A 25,000-nucleotide genomic window follows, 5' to 3' on the forward strand; every position below is an offset into this window, starting at 1 on the left:
CCATATTCTTATTATTTCACTTGTAGACGTTTTAAGTAAATAAATGTTATCGAACTATTTATTTACTGCAAATTTGTGTATTGCCCATAAGGATAGCTGATAAAAATATCATCTTTCTTTATTTTGATATATCACTGAAGCATTAACCCTACTCGTGTGAATGTGCCGAAGACAAAAGCATATTAATATGAATAAAGGAATAGATTAAATGTCAATCGAAAAGACAATATTGGGATATTTATATGTTAATTCTGGAAAACTGACAATACGTTCAAAGCATCCAGTTATATGTGTTGCAGTATTATCATCAGTCAAGATTTTGACAATATCCTACTAATGATAAGTTTGCCTTTGTCTTTGATCTCGCTGTGCTCGTTAGTGAGTAGTAGTACAACAATGACATCTGTTAATTCGATTGTATTTACTCCAGAAGAAATTTAGCTTCGGGCGTAATCTAAATAGCAAAATACCTATTTCTTTACTACCCACAAGGGACCAAACACAGAGAGGACAAACAATGACAGACAAACGGATTAAGTCGATTATATCGACACCAGTGCGTAACTGGTACTTATTTAATCGACCCCGAAAGGATGAAAGGCAAAGTCGACCTCGGCGGAATTTGAACTCAGAACGTAAAGACAGACGAAATATCTATTTCCTATTTCTTTACTACCCACAAGGTGCTAAACACAGAGAGGACAAACAAGGACAGACAAACGGATTAAGTCGATTATATCGACCCCAGTGCGTAACTGGTACTTAATTTATCGACCGCGAAAGGATGAAAGGCAAAGTCTACGTCGACGGAATTTGAACTCAGAACGTAACGGCAGACGCTAAGCATTTCGCCCGACATGCTAACGCTTCTGCCAGCTCGCCGCCTTAAATAGCAAAATAATAGTGATGAAACCAAGTTGATTTCTTGGTATGTTCAATTCGCGAATTGGTTTCAGTTTCTAGTTAAAACCAGTTCCCTTATACGTTACCTTTGTAAATTGAAAACCTCATATTTACGGAAAGAAATCAACATTTAAACGATTAAGTAATACCCTTGAGAATAACGATATTCATGTCATTTACATCGCTAAGGCCCTTTGAAAAAGCATGGACATTATTTATAACACACTTTTTGTCATAAATTTTCATTTTACGCCTAAACCAGAAATATGTACAAAATTATATTAAATTGTAATCAAATGGAGTGGCTGTGTGGTATGTAGTTTGCTAACCAACCACATGGTTCCAGGTTCAGTCCCACTGCGTGGCATCTTGGGCAAGTGTCTTCTGTTATAGCCCCGGGCCGACCAATGCCTTGTGAGTGGATTTGGTAGACGGAAACTGAAAGAAGCCTGTCGTATATATGTATATATATATATGTATGTGTGTGTGTGTTTGTGTGTCTGTGTTTGTCCCCCTAGCATTGCTTGACAGCCGATGCTGGTGTGTTTACGTCCCCGTCACTTAGCGGTTCGGCAAAAGTGACCGATAAAATAAGTACTGGGCTTCCCGGGGTCGATTTGCTCGACTAAAGACGGTGCTCCAGCATGGCCGCAGTCAAATGACTGAAACAAGTAAAAGAGTAAAAGAGTAAATCAAAATTGCAATTTCATTCAAACTATCCCTGTTGCATTCACTATTTGGCCATTTCAAACATTTTGCTCTATGCGCAAACTTTTGTTCTCTACACAAAATTTAAAACAAAACAGTTATCGGGTTGCAAGACAAATTATATAACATCATTACAATCTATGATGACCAACATCTGAAAATCTCCCTTCTTATATAAATCGCTATCAGTTATCTTCAATGAGGCAGAAGTTGATTTCGATGTTGTTATCATAAAATTAGCTCGCAATAAAAATGACTGAAGCTTAATAAAAACTGATGCTGAAATTCCAGTTTAGTTTCTTGTCTAGACTTGTCTACAATAAGAAAACGCAAACAGCAACTTGATGGTTAATTATCCGAGTCTTTCAATGATAGCTAATGTTAATCATTAACAGCACTAACCTCAATTAATCTGACAATACTGCCATAACAGGTTGGCCTTCAATATTTTTTATATATTGAAATATTTTTGCGGATTTTTTTAGCTAACGTTTGTTTCATTTTTGCTTTGTTTTTTAATTTAGTAACAGTATTACATAAGGGTTTTAATCTGCTACGTTATGGATAATAAAAACCCAACTTAACTAATAATTATTTAGTCAATCCTAGGTTCAGTGACGTAATTATCATTTAACTTAATTATTCTTTTACACAAATTATTTAAGTACATAAAAATTTGTGCGCGGAGCTAATGTTATACAAGCTTCATTTATACTACCAATTAATTATGGTTTCAAATAAATGAGATAAAAGTAAGTCTCTAAAGGTTTTCAAAACAACTTGATATCACTTTGTACTATTTCACACTCCATATTGGCAGAATCGTTTTAGCATCGGACAAAATGCCTTGCGGGAATTTCAACCGTGTTTCGTGGTCTGCTACCACAACAGCTCCTTTATAGGATCCAGTTAGCTCAAGACATCATCAGGAGGAACCACGTCCGGTTTCGGCCCCTACCGTTTTGATGTGGAGCGACCCCACCCCACCTTTCAGAGGTGTCTTCAGCTCTGGTGTTGGGTGCATGTCTTCTTTCTTCTGTTCCCTGGCCTCTTCGATGTAGCGTCAACGAGTGTCAGCGGGCGACTGACTTTCTTGTCAAATTTTTCCCTTTAAATACCTGCCGCATAGGCTCCAGCAGGCATCCCCAGCAAGTTGTCACGTGACACTGTCTCAACTTTAACTGACCCTTCCTGTTTTTATACACTAAGTTCAAATTCTGGATATGGTCAACTTTGCCTTTTAACTTTTTAAGGCGGATGAAATAAAGTACTGGTCAAGTGTTGGGGTCGATTTAATCGGCTAAAACCTCCCTTCAAATTTTCTGGCCTTGTACATAAATTGGAAAGAATTCTTTCACTGTTCCATATTTAAAAGATGAGGAATTATGTACATTATTTATATTATTTACATTTGACGGATATTTGTCTTCATCTTGTGTGTTGTTAACACAACGTTTCGGCTGATAACTCTCAGGCTTCATTAGGTGTCATGTGGAAATTTCGAACCTGGGTTCTCATTCCTAAGGTACATTTCGATGTTATAGTTGTTGTTGTTGTTGTTATTATTATTATTATTATTATTATTAGAGACAACAGGTTGGAAGTTCATGTTGTTGTTATGCCTAGTGTGCCATATATTTGGTTTTGTATTTAGTGTTGTACTAGTGAATGTCTAAAAAACTATACGAAAATTATGTTTGTTTTAAAACTTGAGATTACATAGAAAGTATTTTGCGTAGGGTATGAGCAGTTCCCATGAGCACTATCTTTTGAATTTCTGCCATTTTGGGGTTTCCTGGTATCTGAGTTAGGTAGCAATCAGCCCCTTTTGCTATCATTCCCAGGGCACCTATGACAACAGGTATTGTTTTAGTTTTCAGGTTCCACATTTTGCTGATTTCTATTTCAAGATCTTTATATTTACTCAGTTTTTGGTAGGTCTTGACAGATACGTTTATATCGATTATATCGATGAGGAGGCATGTTTGCATCTATCTTTCTGTCAGTTTAAATTATTATTATTATTATTATTATTATTATTATTATTATTATTATTATTATTATTGTTGTTGTTGTTGTTGTTGTTGTTATTATTATTATTAAGGTCACTGCCTGGAATTGAACTCGGAATTTTGGGGTTAGTAGCCCGTGTTCTTAACCACTGCGCCATAGAATGAAAGGCAAAATCGATGCCGGCGGAATTTGAACTCAGAACGTAAAGACGGACGAAATGTCGATAAGCATTTCACCCAGCGTGCTAACGATTCTACCAGCTTCCTGCCGTGTGCTCGCCGATAAAATTTTTTTTTTAATTTTGTCCGATTTTAGTACCTAGTTGTGACCTTCTTGTGTGTTTAGTCTCTTAAGTCATTAATAATGTGGTTTTTCTATCAGTTCTGTCATTACAACTACGAAAGAGGACTTCAAGCTGGTACTTATTTTCTAATTCTATGTTTTGATATTTTATGTTGATCAATTTCTTCATAAACTTCTTCATAAATTTCTTCATAGGTGCAGGAGTGGCTGTGTGGTAAGTAGTTGCTTACCAACCACATGTTTCTGGGTTCAGTCCCACTGTGTGGCACCTTGGGTAAGTGTCTTCTACTATAGCCTCGAGCCAACCAAAGCCTTGTAAGTGGATTTGGTACACGGAAACTGAAAGAAGCCCGTCGTATATATGTATGTGTATATATGTGTGTGTGAGGGGGGGGGGTTGTGTGTCTGTTTGCCCCCCCTCAACATCGCTTGACAACCGATGGTGGTGTGTTTACGTCCCCGTAACTTAGCGGTTCGGCATAAGAGACCGATAGGATAAGTACTAGACTTACAAAGAATAAGTCCTGGGATCGATTTGCTCGACTAAAGGCGATGCTCCAGCATGGCCACAGTCAAATGACTGAAACAAGTAAAAGAGTAAAAAGAGTAAAAGAGTATACTGTACAATCTAAATGTTTGATTTTACCAGGTACTAATATCCCGATACTATCAATAATTGATCAATAACCGCTACCTACCAACAAGTGAATAACAAATACTGACTGGTTTGTTGATCATAGTATTTTACCAACTATTGATTATTCAGTTTAATATTAAGTGAACACCAGCTTTTACCGTCGATCAAGTACATATTTCTGACAATGTCTTAAATATATTTGGAATTATTCTTAAACCTCTATGGAAAAGAATTTTTTATTTGGTGCTCACAAACCGAGCTGCTTGAGACAGATTAACAGATTTTTACATAATATTCCAACTTATAAAGTGATACTGGTAAGACATTGTCAGAAATATATACTTGATCGACGGTAAAGCAGCGCTGCTTTAAATAATAAGGGGCTAAACATAGAGAGGACAAACAAGGACAGACAAACGGATTGAGTCGATTATATCGACCGCAGTGCGTAACTGGTACTTATTTAATCGACCCCGAAAGGATGAAAGGCAAAGTCGACCTCGGCGGAATTTGAACTCAGAACGTAACCGCAGGCGAAATACCGCTAAGCATTTCGCCCGGCGTGCTAACGTTTCTGCCAGCTCGGCGCCTTATTTTGTGTTTATTGCCGTTATTGTGGTTGCTACCAGTACTGTCTTAAGGTTTGAGAACATTGTACATTTGCTCGGGGTCCTCACGGGTTTAGGAGCCCAATGCATTGATTTTCTCGGGGTCAGTAATACTGCTAAGACATCCTTGCTTTTGTTGTTGCTGCTGCTGCTATTGTTGTTGTTGTCGTCGTTCTTGTTGTTGTTTTGATCCGTATTCGCCCAAATCGAGGAAATCTCTCTCTCTATATATATATATGTATATATATGTATATATATGTACATATATATATATATATTATATATATATATATATATATATATATAATATATATATATATGTACATATATAGACATGAATGCACACACATATGCATATATATGTATATATATATATATATATATATATATATATATATATACACAACGGGCTTCTTTCTGTTTAGATAGATAGATAGATAGATAGATAGATAGATAGATAGAGATAGATAGATAGATAGATAGATAGATAGATAGATAGACAGACAGACTATGTGTGTGCGTGCGTGTGTGCGTGAGTGTGTGTGTGTGTGTGTGCATGTGTGTGTACACACCTATCGCTATCCACTTCAATGCTACAGGTCATTCCATCATTCACATATCAGCGTGTGACATCTCCGCACACTATGGATCCAACAGAGGAGACAACTTTTCATATTAGATCTTGAACCATGCCAACAACTGGTTTAAACGAATATTTTTCTTTTTGCACCTCTTAATTCATTAAACTCTTACGTGCCCATCACCTCCCATCTCGCCTTAAGCAGTACTTAAGCGATTTTTAGGTTAGTTAAAATATGTTTGCGGCATATTTCAATTTCTAAAGGCAAATTCACTACTGTTACAGCGGAGAAAAAAATTATCTCTTATAGTAAAATGTTTAAAAACTCCGTATCTGCCCAGTGTTTCTCTCTGCCAGATTCCCAGACGCAGCGTTTCTACCTCTTTAACCGTTGCCTTAAGTTTTTCTCATCCCTAAACACTTCTTGGCGCTGGTACTCCTGAATTTTCTCCCGACCTGACGGTCTAATAGCGTAGTTCAATCAATATCGTTGACTATGTGTTTAGTTAAAGCTACGGCTTTAAATTTGCGCAGAGTTACCTCCCTTAGGTATTTCCCATTGGTAACGACTAAAGAGCCAGAAACGCTGCGTCTGGGAATCCGACAGGGGAAACACTGGGTAGATATGATGCTTTTACATTTTTTGTTATGTCTTTCCTCCTTTGTAACTTCAGTGAATTTGCCTTTAAAATTTGAAATGTTACAAACTTCGCGAACTAAGTTCGTGCGCACGCACACTTGCGCACACGCACAGACATAGACACACACATATACATACATACATACATACATACATACATACATACATACATACATACATACAGTATCTATAAAAATCCAGAAACTATTTTGTAAGCTCAGATTGTTAGTTAATTAGATCAATACTTTTTGAAAAGTGGAAAGGTCAGATGCAATATCGAATTGATAATATGGACGAGAGTTCAGTCTTTGGAAGTACTGTCCCCTGATTTGATATTCCACTAGCGAAGCTGCGTTGCAAAGTTGACCAAAAATCTTAAATTCGTTTCCTAGTTCCGAATTAGTGGGACGAAAACTGGTGTTCAACGTCAAACTGACTAGACTACTGACGAAATACAAGTCGACTTATCTGAATTTTTGATCGGCTACGAGTGTAGCTATGTGACTCATTAGAGTAGATCCAACAGTTGGGAAGTATATATTGGAGAAGGGATATAAAGATGGATTGAGAGAAAAAATGGAAATCTTTCCATAAATTACTTTTTCATTTATGTTTTGTGGGTTTTTTTTTAATTTTTGGCGTGTCCGTTTATTGATGGATGATGACATAGAGGTTAAAATTGGCAGAGAGGCTGAATAGAGGATAGAAAGAGAATTAAACGGGATGAATATGAAAAAAAAATAGTGCATGAAAACATAGACTGCAGGGATAATATGGAGAGGTGGAGAGTTGGGAAGTGAGGAGCGTTTGTGTGTGTGTGTGTGTGTGTGTGTGTGTGTGTGTGTGTGTGTGTTGTGTGTGTGTGTGTGGTGTGTGTGTGTGTGTGTGTGTGTGCGCGTGTGTGTGTGTGTGTGTGCATGCAAAGAATGATGAAAGTTTGAGTAGAAAACAAGGATGAATTAAAGTCAGTCATGCTTTGAGAAGAATAATTGAGAACGAATGAGTAACAATAAAATACACGGATAATAAGAAAGTAAAACAAAATGAAACAAAGGGAAAGAGAGAACAAAAGACAGAAGAGAGACAAGGAAAGGGATGAGCATTCGTGTTGAAAGGGGAAATAAAGGCATAGGGAAAGATGAGATTATGAAAATGAAACCTAGGAAGAAAGAGTTTAACAGAAGAAAGCAAAAAACAATCTAAATTAGTCATTTATTTCATGAAATTAGACTCATTCACTTCGTTATTTACAGTTCAGGGAATTATATATTCTCATTCTATACGGTTATTACATACTTGTTGTGAGATATGCATACTGTTTTTTTATATATATATTATATAGCCCCTTTGCAGTGTTTCCCTTTTATATTGCTTAGTTTTTTGTTAGTTTCTTTTTTATTTTTTTATTTTTTTTTTTGCAATCATTTTTTCAGACAACTAATTAGACTGGGTAACAAATCTGTATATCTGGTTCGGATAGCTCGGAAATAAAGAGAGAAAGATATTCGGTTTTCCCCTCCTACGCAGATGAGTAGAGGAAATTCATATATCATATCACTATACCTGCTCCATTGCATAATCAATAATATTTACTTTCTTTATGTCTTTATATTTCATCTCTCTTGTGTTTTCCAATTATATCTCATATTCAATCGTCCACTATCCCTATCTCCTACTCTCCTTCTTTATCACTCTTCCTCTCTCTCTCTCTTTCTCTCTCTCTCCGTCTCTCTCTTTCTCTCTCTCCGTCTCTCTCTCTCTCTTCCTCCCTCTCCGACTCTCTCTTTCTCTTCCATCTATCATTCCTGTCCACTCTGTATCTCATTCAGTCTTTTATCCATCCCACTCTCTCTGTATTTACACTCTTCTTTCTTCCTTCTATATAATTTCGATTATGCTTTTTCTTTTTTTTTTTTTTGCTTCTTAATTGCAAAATATCGAAGTTATCGAAAGGATTTCAGTAATAACAAAGTGGTATGAAACTAAATTACTCGAATCACGGATATTTCAGGATCGTATCCCGCGAAAGAGACATTTTGTAGCCTGCTTACGGTGACAGTAATTAATGCCTTCAACATCTGTGATTGGATAATTTATAACGTGAATCTGTATAAATCTACACATCTGTTCCAAAAGTTTCCTCGAGTAGTTGTTTTTTAGTGAATCTACCGAGGATAAAGTATCTATAAAACTATTAAATACGCCAGAAATATAGAAATGATCTATCAGGTGAGTAAAAATGTGTAAATGCCGAAATTAAACATGCTTAAATGCTGATCTAGCTTGCATAGCATTAATCAAATCATTCTGGAAAGATAAGGTGTGGGCATGTATCCAACAATAGGATAATACGACTTATCTGGATCGACTTACTTTGGAGAGTCAGAAAAACTCGTACAGGGAGTCGGTTGGACTCCGTGAAAATAATGGGTGGGAGACAATATATATTTCTTAACTGCCCACAAGGGGCTAAACATAGAGAGGACAAACAAGGACAAACAAAGGGATCAAGTCGATTGCATCGACCCCAGTGCGTAACTGGTACTTAATTTATCGATCCCGAAAGGATGAAAGGCAAAGTCGACCTCGGCGGATTTTGAACTCACAACGTAACGACAGACGAAATATGGCTACGCATTTCACCTGGCGTGCTAACGTTTCTGCCAGTTCGCCGCCTTCAAAAAGGTGGGAGACAATATACCTTTTTGTGGAGATAAATGACAGAGGATTTTTTTGAAACAGGGGTCACTCAATACTCAGATATTTTGGACAAGCAGCAAAAGAGAGAAATGATCTTGCCAGAAAAGTCTCAGAAGCCACTAACAAAGCAAGCCATTACATCTGGCTTAAGAGAGTGGACGAGTTATGCAGCAAGAATGAACATTGAGGATGATAGAAACACCTAGTCCAGAATCGCAACATCTGATTTGATAAAACTCATGTTGTTGTAGGGTGTTTTGTCGCCTACATCGGTGAGTTGTTACGGGTTGCTCTGCTGTTGCTATGGAAGGAAGCCCCTGCAGTACTGCTTCACCACCTGATGAAACATTAACTTCTGAATTCAGAAATCGAAGACAGAATACCCTCAGTACACAAGTGTTTGCCACGTGTGTGTGTGTGTGGAGGGGTATCTGTGTGTTTCTGTGTGTTGTGTGTGCGTGTGCGCGTGTGGATTGGGGTGGGGGTGTCTAAGTGTATCTCTGTGTATGAACGTATGTACGTGTGTGTGTGAGTGTGTTTGTGTGTGTGTTTGTGTGTGTGTTTGTGTGTGTGTGTTTGTGTGTGTGTTTGTGTGTGTGTGTTTGTGTGTGTGTGTGTGTGTGTGTGTGTGTTCCGTGTGTGTGCATCAGTATTATTTTGACATATACACAACCATTACGAAGTAAGATGCCGTATCATAGCGATTTTTCTTGCATTAATTACATGCAATTTAAGGGGCAGAGGCGGAATGGTTTTAAACACTAACAGTAATAAAGGTGTTGTTCCTAATCAAAATAAACTAATATTGTAATTAACTATAAGAGCTGATATTTCATTAGCAATGAATGTCCTCAGAAAAATCCTCGAGTCGATATCGATTTTCACTTGTCAATTTCTCTTCATTCACTTAACCCGATGATGCCCTTAACAGCGGTCTGAATGCTGCAACATTTCAATCCCACATGACTCATTTACCCAATCCTTTCTTGTCAGTATAAGTCGTACGGGATCTCTCTACATGCTCAAGTGTTCTTGCAAATATCGATCCACAGATGTTCTAACTGATCGTATACCGCATGATCTCACCCGTCTGGACGTTAGACTACAGCCTCGCCTGCTCTGAGTAATATGTTTTTTTGTTTTTTTTTTAATCCCACTGCCTATGAATACGTGTATTCCATAAAAATCAATATTTTTTAAATGTTGCCACAATATTCAAATGTAAATATCATTATTATTAAATAGGCTGCGGTCTACTGGAATAAGAGGAGAAAAAAACATTCCATTCGAATAGCTCCCTCAAAAACTCATTTACAATATGTCTGCCAGCCAAATTGTCTCTACTCCTCACCTTCTCAATCCTTTCACTCTGTAGCTATTTTCTGTGGCACTCCTTCACTCTATCTCAAACCTGTATACAATTTGTCACCCAATATCTCTCTCTCCAACACTTTCTCTCTCTCTCTCTTTCTTATTCTCTCTCTCTCCTCTCTCTCTCTCTTTCTTATTCTCTCTCTCCTCTCTCTCTTTCATTCTCTCTCTCCTCTCTCTCTCTCTCTCTTTCATTCTCTCTCTCCTCTCTCTCTCTCTCTTTTCTTATTCTCTCTCTCCTCTCTCTCTCTTTCTTATTCTCTCTCTCCTCTCTCTCTTTCATTCTCTCTCTCCTCTCTCTCTCTCTCTCTTTCATTCTCTCTCTCCTCTCTCTCTCTCTCTTTTTCTTATTCTCTCTCTCCTCTCTCTCTTCTTATTCTCTCTCCTCTCTCTCTCCTCTCTCTCTCCTCTCTCTCTCCTCTCTCTCTCTTCCCCTCTCTCTCTCTCTCTTAGCTTAACATTTAACATATTTCAACACACATACACTCTCTCACCTACATTCACACACATACATGCATAAAGGCTTGAAACTATGCATGTGTGTGCGTGTGAGTGTGTGTGTGTGTGTGTATGTGTGTGTATAAGTGTCTGCTTGTATATATAAATATTTATGTAGAAGTGTTCGTGCGTGTATATGTGTTGACACTTGTGAGAGAGTTCTTGTATGATAGTATCTATACGTAAATATGCATTTATGTGTCCGTTTATGTGCGCGTGTGCATATGTACAAATATGTGCATGAGCGTGCATGTGCTCACATATTTACTTGTACCTGTACAAGTATGTATGCATATGTGTGTGTATGTGCTTGTATGATTACGTCTAGGTGTTTGCGTGAGTATGTATGCGACAATATGCTACAGGACTTACACAATATGTACCAATAAATAATTTATGCCCGGCCTGATTTGAGAACATTAGCATAAAATAAGATCAGTAACTTATATACATTTATAAGGCGGCGAGCTGGCAGAAACGTTAGCACGCCGGGCGAAATGCTTAGCGGTATTTCGTCTGTCGTTACGTTCTGAGTTCAAATTCCGCCGAGGTCGACTTTGCCTTTCATCCTTTCGGGGTCGATAAATTAAGTACCAGTTACGCACTGGGGTTGATGTAATCAACTTAATCCCTTTGTCTGTCCTTGTTTGTCCCCTCTATGTTTAGCCCCTTGTGGGCAGTAAAGAAATATATATACATTTATAACTTTCAAACTTCCCTACAAGACACTATATTCAAAAAAATCCCACTTTCAACACACTAACAAATAATAATCATTTTACTTACACACACACACACACATATGGGTCATCCCATAAATATTGCGGGTTTTTTCAATTGCATGGGCTAAAAGCCGGAGGGGGACGGGATAAACTACCTGCATCAACTTGCTATAAAAGCAGGCAGTGATTTTACCCTATACTTATTCTTAGTGCAGCTGTTGAAGAGTGCAGTTTGATTTTAACAGTTATTGTTTCAAAGCTGTAATGGAGGTGACAAAGGAGTATATCCATTATATTTTGCTTTATGAGTTCAATAAGGGCAACAACGCAACGGAAAGGGCGAGGAATATAATGCAGTATATGGGGATCGGACAATAAGCATAAGCCAGTGTTAACAGTGGCTCCAGAAATTCCGAGCCGGAAACTACAACCTAGAAGACGAGCCTCGTCCTGGAAGATCTGTAGAGCTCGACGAGGACGTCCTGCAAACCCTGGTGGAACAAAATCTCATCATAACTGTTGAGGAACTAACAGAGAAGCTTCAATTTGGTCATTTAACCATTCATCGACACCTGCCTGCCATCAGAAAAATTAGCAAATTGGATCAATGGGTTCCTCACAAATTTTCCGAGTCTAATCGCTCGCAGAGAGTAAATATGTGCTCTTCTTTGCTGTCACGTCTTACCAATGAAACTTTGTTGGACCGAATAGTGACTGGCAACGAGAAATAGGTTCTCTATAAAAATGTCAAGCACCTAAGACAGTAGGTAGGGAAAGGAGAAACACCGGCACCCCAGGCTAAAGAAGGTTTTCACCGACGTAAGGTGTTGTTATCTGTTTGGTGGGATATGAAAGGTTTAGTCCACTTTGAACTTTTAAGCCCAAACCAAACAATAACAAAGATCTACTGCGAGTATCTTGAGCAGCTTCGGTCAGCATTAAAAGAAAAACTAGCATCTTTGGTTTCAAGACAAAAAGTAGTTTTCCATCAGGATAATGCTCAGCCACATACAGCGTGGATGACATTCCAAAGGCTGGAGCAGTTTAAATGGGAAACGATGACCCACTCACCATATTTGCCGGACTTTGCTCTATCTGATTATCATTTATTCCGCAGGCTTCAAAATCATTTGGACAGAAAAAATAGGAATTCTGTAGACGAAGTCAGAGCAGTACTGGAGGAGCATTTTTCCTCATGGACAAGTGAATTTTGGAAAAGGGATCTTGCAAGTCTACCGGATAGATGGAAGAGCAGTGTAGAAGATGAAGGAGAATATATTTTAGATTAAAAAGGAACTTTGTTTATCTCAATTTTGAAAAATAAAAAAAAGTATTTAAAAACCGCATTATTCATATGATTACCCTATATATATATATATATATATATATACATACATACATATATATATATATAATATATATATATATATATATACATACATACATACATACATATATATATTATATATATATATAATATATTATATATATATATATTATATATATATATATAATATATATATATATATACATACATACATACCTATATATATATATATATATATATATATATATATATATATATATATATATATATACTAGAATCAGCACTGGATTATTAAAGCCAGGGACGAAATGTTCTAAACCTAGCTTGTCACTAATTGTCACTGATACTAAGCTGTATCAAGTTTTGCTTTCTCTGTATATTCACTGTTGTTGTCTGGTAAGATGTGATGCATGTTGAGTTCTGCTCTTATTACTTATTTCCCCATTCCATAACTGGAGTGCATTTGGTTCATAAAGTACACTGTTTGTGTGATACGTGTGTGTTACTGAATGTTGTATCTGTTCTATTTATGTTAGTAAATTTCTTTTACATCGTTACATAATACGTTGCAAAAAACGCGTCATTGTTATAATTTCATATAGTCCTTCTTTGGTGTGATTTCGAGTAAAAAAATAACTAAAAAGTGTAAAGGTTAAGATGTGGTTTCAGACCAAACGTAAAGGACTAATTAAATAATTTGAAAACTCTTAAATAAAAAAGATTTCATTTGTGCATAGTGGTTTCACTGATGTAACGTAAATGGAGGAAAAATGCATCGTATTTGTATGTCTGCGTACATCTATTTGTGTGTGTGTGTATGTGTATATATATATATATGTATGCGTATAGGTGAATGTATGTATGCATATGTAAGTATGTATGTATGTATGTATGTATGTATGTATGTATGTATGTATGTATGTATGTATGTATGTATGTATGTATTTATGTATGTATGTATCACAATCATGTTATTGCTATGCTTATATAATTGCGATTGATATTTATATCAGAAGAATTATCTAAAATGGCTGTAAACGATAGCATATGTTACATAAGAATTGAATATAAATTTCATATATAGATGATATACTACAGTAAAAGAGTGAACAGGCAACGATATACGCGGATTTATGAAGTGTGACAGTTTAGTTTGCATATTAAAGTACAAAATATACGAGTACATATGACGAGAGTTTCAAGGAGTGCTAACTGTGTCTAATACACATGAAACGGTTTAATGTACAAAATACGACAGTAATTTCAGTGCTATGAAATAGAGATAACGAGACATTTATATATCGTTATATAAACTCGCTATGGTGAGCTTAGATGTATCGTTTGGTAGGCAAATTTGCAACGGCACCAAAATTTGATAAGACATGAAAAGAAGTTTACGTTGACTAGCCTATTTTTTTATGATTGTTAAAAACATTGATTCTGAATGAAGTTCGAGATATCTTCCACAATAGATGTTTCACACAATGGGAATTTCAAATAAACTTCAAAGATACCGACATAAAATAACAACAATCATAACGGCAACGAAAGCAAAAGTTGTAGCAATAAGAGCAATAATAGTAATGAATAGTTGCAGGGGCAATAGTTTGTAGTACTAACCTAATTTTGCAAGACACCTCTTCACCCCTCTGCCTTGAAAATCTTTTTGTCAGATCCTACTGTATGTTTAATCTGCCAAATACACATAAGATGAATTGATTCGACGATGAAAATGCTTCAATAAAAGATCACTGTGAAAAATCTAGTTCATACAATTACCAAAGCAAATTATTGTATGAATGGTAAAGTTGTTAAGAAAAATATAACAAAGCGAAAATCATAGCTTATGATTCGTTCTTTTTTCACCCTTATTCTATATATCCCTTTATTTTATTCAGCTGTAATTTTCCTCGGTAGTGTTTATTCATTCAGCCATTATCTCGTGTATTCATTATGCTCCATTTTTAATAACACCAGTATAATATATCCCCTACCAAACTTCTACCAATTAATAAATCGTTTAACCTCTGATTGTTAAATACTAGCCTTTGTCTTGGATAATCCAAGCTTTTTAAATCAGGTCTATTCCCATGCAAGTGAAAATGAGTGTGGGTGAAATATTTTGATAGAAACACAACAAATTAGGGGTAAAGAAAAATACCTTATCCACACCAATGAATCCGGGCTTTCATTTAATTCAACTGAACTGTGACCTTTCATTTATTTGAAGCTGATTTTGCTTTGTTTTTCCTTTTGTTTCTCTATACACGAGCTTTGTTCTAACATGCTGTGTGGGTTCGTAATCTAGGCTTGGGTAAGTTGCACCCCAGAACAATCCAACATCATACACACATACGCACTTAATTACATTATGAAATTCACACAGTTATGCGTCTATGAATACATAAATATTTATCTATCTATTTATCTCTATCTTTCTTTCTTTCTGTCTGTCTGTCTGTCTCTCTCTCTGTCTCTCTGTCTGTCTCTCTGTCTGTCTCTCTGTCTGTTTCTCTGTCTGTCTCTCTGTCTCTCTGTCTCTCTGTCTCTCTGTCTCTCTCTCTCTCTCTCTCTCTATATATATATATATATATATATATATAGAGAGAGAGAGAGAGAGAGAGAGAGAGAGAGAGATGAGAAAGTTGGTTTGTGAAAGCACGTGCTTGAATATATAGAAAATAGTAAAAAGTGAAAAAACTACAGAAGGCTTGTTTTAAAAGGTTAAAAAATATATATTTGAGTCATTATGTCTGAAGAATGTTATCAATTTCTTTCTTACAATAACGATGTAAGAAATTTGAAAAGCTGAACGCGAAACCGGTCATTTCTTCTAAATTATGTCATTGTAAGAAAAAAATTGATAACATTCTTCAGACATATTGACTCAAATATATATTTTTTAACCTTTTAAAACAAGCCTTCTGTAGTTTTTTCACTTTTTACTATTTTCTCTCTATCTATCTATATATATATACTAGCAGTATCGCCCGGCGTTGCTCGGGTTTGTAAGGGAAATAACTATAAAGCATTTTTAGAGAGTTATAGCCAAAAAATAGCAAAAAAATGCATTAAAAATGGAAAAAAAATTATAGTAAATTTTTTTTAAATCGTTGACTCATCGTAGACATTTTTAGAGAGTTACTTCCCTTATATAATAGCAAAAAAATGCATTAAAATGGAAAAAAATGATGGTAAATTATTTTTTAAAATCGTAGACTCATCGTAGACGCGCGCTAATACCCAGAAGGGCTCGATATGAATCACGACTATAAGATACCCGGTTTTGGTTAAACTGCACCGCAAAATGTGGAGTAGTAGTTAGGAATCTAAATCGTAGGACACAGACACACAACTTCACTTTTATATATAAAGATTTGTGCAACAACTAAAACATTCGGTTGTGCAAATTGTTTGCACAGGAAACCTGCCCTGTGTGGCGGTTTTTGCCGTTTTTGTGGATCTGTTTCAGCTTTTTTAGCGATTTCTGTTTTGGCGACTTCAAGCCATGAAGTCGTTGTTCTAAAAGAACGCTGGTCTCCTTGACAACGCTTTACGACGTTGATTTCCTTACACTCCCTTCCCCACAGCTTCACGAGGGAGGGAAGAAGGGGGAGAAGCAACACAGGTGCAGGTGTGAGCATGGACGCCAACTCCGCCGCCATCGACACACGAAAAAATATGCGTTAAAATGGAAAAAAAATTATGGTAAATTATTTTTAAAATCGTAGACTCATTGTAGACGCGCGCTAATACCCAGACGGGCTCGATATGAATCACGACTATAAGATACACGAATTTGGTTAAACTGCACCGCAAAATGTGGGAGTAGTTAGGAATCTAAATCGTAGGAGACAGACACTCATACAACTTCACTTTTATATATATAGACTAGCAGTATCGCCCGGCGTTGCTCGGGTTTGTAAGGGAAATAACTATATAAGCATTTTTAGTGAGTTATCGCAAAAAAATAGCAAAAAATGCATTAAAAATGGAATAAAAAATGATGGTAATTTTGGTGTTTTCAAGCCATGAAGTCGTTGTTCTAAAAGAACGCTGGTCTCCTTGACAATGCTTTACGACGTTGATTTCCTTACACTCCCTTCCCCACAGCTTCACGAGGGAGGGAAGAAGGGGAGAAGCAACACAGGTGCAGGTGTGACCATGGACGCCAACTCCGCCGCCATCGACACACGAATAATTATGCATTAAAATGGAATAAAAAATTATGTTAAATTATTTTTAAAATAGTAGACTCATCGTAGACGCGCGCTAATACCCAGACGGGCTCGATATGAATCACGACTATAAGATACCCGAAGTTGGTTAAACTGCACCGCAAAATGTGGGAGTAGTAGTTAGGAATCTAAATCGAAGGGGACAGACACTCACACAACTACAGTTATATATATATATATATATATAATATATATATATATATATATATATATATATATATATATATATATATATATATATATATATATATATATAAACGATGGACTCTCTCCTCATTAGGTGACGTATAAGGGTTCGACAATTTCTTTCCGAAAAACCACACACATGATTTGTTTATTATGATCAAATGTTTGTGTAGACATAATCTCACTCCTTCCATCAGATCGACACTATCTGAACAGGTGCAACGGGTGCCACATGTCAGATATCGAAATGATCGCAGAGCATCGTGAAATGAAGTGCTTTGCTCAAGAACACAACGAAATGCCCGGTCTGGGAATCGAACCACGATCTTGCAGTCCATTAACCCAAGCGCCTTCACACACACACAAACACACACGCAGACCCACATATGTGTGTGTGTGTGTGTGTGTGTATGTATGTATGTATGTATGTATGTATGTATGTATGTATGTATGTACTCAGGGGTTGGACAAAATAATGGAAACACCTAGCATGATAGCATCATAATTTTGAAATATCTATAAAACCATCAAAAGCTTGTTTATTTTTGTTTTTTATTTATTATTAATGTTGCTTAATATGTTTTGCTAAAATTGCTGTTTCTTTTCAAATATCATCAGAAAAAGGTAATTAAAATTCATTAAAATAACAGATCTATCGGACTTTCAAAGAGGTCAAATTGTTGTTGCTCGTATGACAGGCACTAGCATAACGAAAAAAAAGTACTGTCTCGAAAGTAATGACAGCCTTTGAGAAACACAATGTAATGACAGTCTTTGCCTAAATGCAATGCCGTATAATTTTAGGGACGTCTAATATAAATATTTAGATGTTTATATTTGTTAAAATAAGCTGAAATAGGTTACACCCAAATTTGTAATTAGATTGCTAACGTAGCTTTTTTTTCAAACGAATAAGGTGGCTTTTTCCTTTTATTAAACACATCATGAGGTTTTGTTAGGCCGAAATATGTTAATGACTGAATTTTACCGCATTCTAAAACACTGTTACTTATTCAACATGCAAAACCTAGTTCTGCAAGATTTCACCTCAAAAAATGTGTATGTTCAAGCTTTGTATGCGAGACGCACTTGCCCACCTTTCTTTCTGTGATGACAGTACTGCCGCAAGAAATAATTTACGTTGTTGCAAGTTCACGTATTTTTAAAGAAGTGGTTATATAGTCGATGAAGTCGCCGAAATTATTCTCTTGGTACTTCTCTTAGCGACTTATGGAAGAGTAAAGAACAAAAGTGGAAGTTGCTTCGGCGTGATTTAAACCCAGATTTATAGGGATTGGTGTGAATACTGGATGGTATTTAGTTTACTGCTCTACCATCATCATTCCACTGCTTTCTAGTCTAAGACTTTATAATAACTAGGCATGAAGCTCGCAGTTTTTAAAGGAGAACGTTAGTCAATGCCTTGGACCTCAGCCCTTGACTGTTACTTTATTTTACCGACTTCATTACATCACTTATGCCCTAAATACAGCGTACAAGATGAGGTTCTTCATTAGTCTGAGTAAAACTCAGATCCTGATTCAACCAACTCCAGGAAGGGTCAGCTCTTGATTGCCTGCCTCTAACCTCGAAAGTAACCAGCTCGATACTATCAAGAACTTTAGCTTGATACTCGATACTATCAAGAACTTTAACTGAAAAGCCAAATCTCGATTACCACTAACATCGTTTCCTAAGTTCATGCATTTGGGCACCTTCGATTGCAAGCTTTTCAGAACCGAGACATCCGGACCGATGCGAATTTATTCACGTAATCAGTCAGTTCCTATTCCTGACCTTGCGCATGCATAAGAAACTTGAATCATCTGACGTTGATATCTTTCTAAAACTGGAATGCTTTTATTAGCGTTGCCTCAGGAATAGCCTCAAGATAATTGGGCGCGGACTACAAAATGGATATAACATCCTCAAAAAGGTAGAGACCATCAGCGTCGAAGTAACCAACAAAATGAACTGTCTTCAGTGTACAGAACATGTACTTCTAATGAAAGACCACCAACTTCCCAAGCAAAATCCTTACGTCCAGTTGTGACAAGGAAAACAAAGAAATGGAAAATTACTGAAGCACCTCGAGGATGTCCAGAAGGCAACACTTATCATCCGCCTTATCTTCCTTATTTGTCTTATCTTCCTTATCTGTCTTATCTGCTTTATTTGTCTCAGATCTCGGAAGCCTTCGGTCTTGACATGACAACCTGATCTTTTATCATTCATCAAGAAGTGGACCACTTTGAATCATCCTGTCAAAAGGATTGTGAGACCAGGAGTTAGAGAAAAAAACCACTACACCAACTGTCGAAATTCCCTCTCCCTTCCGAACTAATCCCACCCAGTTTCAGGGGATCTCTAAGACCCAACTTAATACATCCACTTCATTCACACACCAGCAATTCCTGATCTGAAAGACAATCATTCTCAATTTCAAGGGATTATAATGATGTTATTTATATTATCCAACATTCTGAGATATACTGATTTGTCATACAAAACCAAAGTTGTTTTGAAAGAAGATAAAACTTGCAATGCAGTGCTAACAATAATAAATTGACGTGGATATGGTTTCATAAAAAGCAAATAACCGAACATCCCAGCAATGTATATCTTCCTTTCAGTTATAACTTTGTAGAAAAAGAACTTTCCAACATGATTCATGTGAAAGAGGGAGTCCGCTAGAAGTAAATTAGTGAACATAAACGTATCTATATCTCAGTAGACAAAGGATATTGATAGAATATTAAGAGAGAAACTGAACTCATAACATCAGAAGAAATATTATCTGCTTCGATCTCACTACTCTTGGAGGCCCTCGAAGAGAATGGATGCAGCTCCTACTTTCAGACCAAGGCAAGGAAAACAATACAATTTTAGAACGGACTTTAGCACAAAAATTAAATTGCTATGGAGACTGTAATGATCTCTAGGTTGGATGATCTGGATATCATATCAAATATCTGTGAACATGAAGATATTTATGGTCAGCTTATAGAGAAACTGAACGTATTATAATCTGATTATAACTTCAAGTTCAGACTAATAATGGCCCACTTTGTTACATTTCTTAATATTTTATGCAGTAGTTTTGAGAAAGCTGGCATTTTAAAAAGAAAGAAGATTAACGACTGATCCGAATTCAACATAATATATTGATTAGTTGCAATACTAAAAATACGCAAAACTTACTAAATTTTCAAATTTTCCCTCAATAGCAACCAATAGTTCGTGTCTTGGAGGATGACTCAAGGCATTTCAATTAATTGAAGTATGTATACTTTCGTCGGTATTTAAAAGTATATATAAAAGCATTCACATATGTATACAGAAAATATGTTATAGACTGACTTATATAGACAGATAAATAGATAGATAGATAGATAGATAGATAGATAGATAGATAGATAGATAGATAGATAGATAGATAGATAGATAAATAGATAGATAGAGAGAGAGAGAGAGAGAGAGATAGATAGAAAGATAGATAGATAGATAGATAGATAGATAGATAGATAGATAGATAGATAGATAGATAGATAAATAGATAGATAATAGATAGATAGATAGATAGATATATATATATTATATATATATATATAGAGAGAGAGAGAGAGAGAGAAGATAGATAGATAGATAGATAGATAGATAGATAGATTAAATTTACATGTGTGTGTGCGTGTGTGTGTGTGTCTGTGTGTGTGTGTGTGTGTGGTGTGTGTGTGTGTGTGTGTGTGTGTGTGTGTGTGAATTTAAATTCATTATATAAATTTTTATTCACTCTAATTTCAGCTCAGAGTGTGGCAATGCTGATATATATATATACATATATATATATATAAACACACATACGTACATACATACACATATACATGAATGGATGGATTGATGGGTACACAGATGGGTGGATAGATGGGCGAATACGTACACAGACATATATTAATAGGCGTAAATGCAGATAGATAGATATATAGATAAATTTTGCATATTAGGAGAGAATGTCAATTAATTTATCGTCTATCATTTCTCTTGATTCAGCTACTTTCTCCTTTTCATTCTATTGTTTGCCTTTAACACTTCGTTTACCGAAAAGAAAACGAAATAATATCTGAACTAAAAAGCTACTTTATGAGGCTAATGAAGAGAGCGGAGAAAAGAGGAGGAGAAGATAGGAGAGCGAAGATAGGAGAAAGAGAAAATTGAAAGCAATTCGAAACGCTAACAATAAAAGGCGCCGGAATTTATAACCGGTAAGTTATTTTCGTGTCAGTTTTATTCACGTTTTTAACAACGAATATTCTTTTATAATGATTTACCCAATTTATCCCCGTTGTTAACTCTTTAAAGACTATTTTCTAAACACAATCAAACACACACACACACACACACACACACACACACACACCACACACACACACATACACACACACACACACCACACACACACACATATATATACACACCGCGCGTACGCACGCACGCACACAATTTTGCCGTCACTTCATATCTCGAATTTCTTTTTCTTCTCATTCTCAACGTATTTAACTCAAGTACGCCCAGTGTTTTCTTATTGTATTTTCTTTCGTGGTGCATTTTCTGCATCGATTCCATTGTTATTTTATTGTATTTTCTTCGAGCGAAACTATATACGCGGAATGAAGAGAAAATCTTTTGTCGCCATAATACTTCCCAAGTTTATGGACCAGAATATCCATGAACACCGTGGATGAAATTCAGAAAAAAGAGCTTAACTCAGATGAAAAAATGTAGCGTTATATCTTTAAAGGATCACTAGCAGTATCGCCCGGTGTTGCTCGGGTTTGTAAGGGAAATAACTATAAAGCATTTTTAGAGAGTTATAGCCAAAAAATAGAAAAAAAATGATGGTAAATTTTTTTTGAGAGTTAAAAAGGTCGAGTTGCGTCCCCTAGACAGTCTGTGGTTTGTGTTTCTGATTCTCGACCCCATGTCGAATTTATCGAATTTTTTCAGAACTGGGGGAACTTTTCAAAATTTTTGCTGCGTTAGTTTTGAATTATGACATTGGGCTATGTGTGTGTCAAGTTTCATCAGAATCGGTTGAAAGCCGTGGTCAGGGTGAGGGTACAACCTAACAGACACACAGACACGCAGACAGACTAACTGCCGTTTATATAGAGAGAGATTTTTGCCAATATAAGAAAGACGCGCACTGGTTCTCTTTCACTTCTTTTTATTATTATTATTAGTCAATTCGATAACGAGTTAACTGACTGACGTCTTGATTAAACGATCAATCACTCTATCGATAAGCTGGTCTGTTAAAACCAGAGTCTGTTCATCGTCATTTACGACCTCATTAATGACATGCCCTCGTTTCTTCAGGGCTTAGATAAACCAATTGATTAAGCGAGTGACGAAATACAGTTGCTAAAAGCAGTCTTACTCCCTTACATTTTAACACCAACACCAGATCTGTGTGTGCCTTTAGCGGAACCACTCTGTTGTATGTATCTGAATATGGTTTCCTTTTTGAAGGCGACTTTACCTCTTTGTACATTTCTTTCTCTATCTAACCCATATAAAAACAAATAGTCTTTCTAAAGGTTGCTCAGTAGCAGTGCGTCTCAAAGTTTACAACCCTGCTCGCTAACTAGTTCAGTAAATTTAACTTTAGTCTAATTGGATGTGTTGAGTTGTCAGCATTTTTCGTTTGGAAAATAAAACACCATTAAAATTATTCGATAATCATATCGGCTTCCTTTCTGTAATATGGGTTTTAATGTTCGTCCACTTATATACTGTCTCTCATCTGTAATATTCCTGCACGTTTGTACAAGGTTCTTCTTGACACGTTATGAAATATACGTTTTTTCGATGAGGCGGGATCAGCTGATTCGATGAGTTTATTATATAAATCTTACAAGTTTTTTTCTGTATGCTTCTGTTAAAAAAGAATATGCACCATACAGAATAATATAGTTAATACTTGTTCATGTGTATTCGTCTTTTTTTTTTGTGTCATATTTAAGAAAGAATAGTTATTTTAAAGATTGTTTCATATTCATGAAAATGTTTTATGTTATCCGAAATGTTTTCCCTAATAATATTGTATGCACTACCTTATCTTGTATCGCAAATTCAGTTCACAACATAACGAACAAAAAGTCAATCAGTCTTGCAATTGTAACGGCTTAATCTCTCTACAAACAAATCTATGCTGCCTTAAACTCAGAGATCACATGTCCAAATCCTAATTTCAAAAGACATGTTCAAAGACAAGATGTCCAGTGTCATACAAACCAAATTCAATAACAAAGGAGTGAATGAATGCATTTTGCTTCAGCAAGAATATATTGTGAATAATTCCTCAATAGACTAACATACTGAGATATATGGACAAAAACGTATTGCTTATTTTCTTTATGATTTCCTTTGAAGATTCAATCGGTTCTGTCTGTGTCACAGGTCAGCTCAAGCTAGGCTATCTAAAGCTTTGTAACTATAATAGCTGCATGACTAAGAATAATAACACCAGAATGAGTCATCGAATATCTGCCTATTTATGATTGTATCAATACGCACAGAAGCTAAACCCTTTTTCTCCTCTCAACACTTTTCTTCTACCAATTCCTGTTCTTCAGCAAATTAAAATAAGGTTCAAATAACTCGATTTTCTTCACATTTCATATTTCTAACGATATAAATGAAACGGATATATTTTCAAATGACAGTTTCATTTAGTGTTTTATGTAATTCTTGCTGCATGAAACTTCGTCTTGAATTATTATTCTTTCCGTGGGTGTGCCGACTAGTCATTAGTAAAACTTTTCAATCGGACAGTACAAGATTTATTGTCGTTTTCACTCAAATAATCTTTAATTTGATGGTTCATTCGTATGAGAATCCTGATCAAAGTTTTATTTCTAATTTGGCAGTCCAATACTCTATAACTTTCTGTTTATTCGACTGCCTACCTTGAAACCTGACAACTTAAGTGTCTACCTAAATTTCTTTCTATCACTTAAACACATCACATATACAGACATGAATGTATATAGATATACATGTGTATTTATCTTGCATTTGAAACATCACATATCTGCCTAAATAGTTAACTTTATATAAATCACCATAATCTGTAATCTTAACTGTTAAAGCTATCTTGTAGACGGATATTAATACAGACAGTTAAGACCTTCCTCTTAAACGAATATTTCAGACATTCTGAACATTTATCAATTACAACTCATTACTTCTGAAGTCTGAAAAGCGTTATTTGTAACAATTTTGTTTCACTCTCTTTTTTTGTGGATATACCTCATGTAGTATACATAATTTTACTGTAGTTAAAGTTTCGAAGCTATCTACCAGTAATAGTGATCTAGTGATCCCAGAATCACACGCGTTCTGTTTCAATGTATAAGACAAAAGATATGTGTTTTATATTTTTTTCATATATTAAAATGTTGATGATACCTAGTTTTGGAGGTGTCAGGTATTTTGTAGGACTTTCTTTATCAGTGTAAAAACTATTTTGAATAGGTCGATGAATATGATTATTATTGTATTACATAA

At 35.8% G+C, this 25,000-nt stretch overlaps 1 protein-coding gene across 5 annotated transcripts in view; it reads right to left on the minus strand.

Annotated features, from left to right (window-relative positions):
• The window catches only part of LOC115227037 (proto-oncogene tyrosine-protein kinase receptor Ret), a 230,474-nt gene that overhangs the window by 203,925 nt on the left and 1,549 nt on the right, over positions 1-25,000 (minus strand). For 2 of the 5 annotated variants that reach the window (XM_036500578.1, XM_036500579.1), the window contains exon 2: positions 14,631-14,702. The exons of the other annotated variants lie outside the window; for them this stretch is intronic. The gene's annotated coding sequence lies outside the window, so the exon portion shown is untranslated. The remainder of the gene's footprint in view (positions 1-14,630; positions 14,703-25,000) is intronic. 5 annotated transcript variants of the gene reach the window in all.

The sequence above is a fragment of the Octopus sinensis genome, linkage group LG2 (assembly GCF_006345805.1).
Source record: "Octopus sinensis linkage group LG2, ASM634580v1, whole genome shotgun sequence".
In the NCBI taxonomy this organism is placed as follows: domain Eukaryota; kingdom Metazoa; phylum Mollusca; class Cephalopoda; order Octopoda; family Octopodidae; genus Octopus; species Octopus sinensis.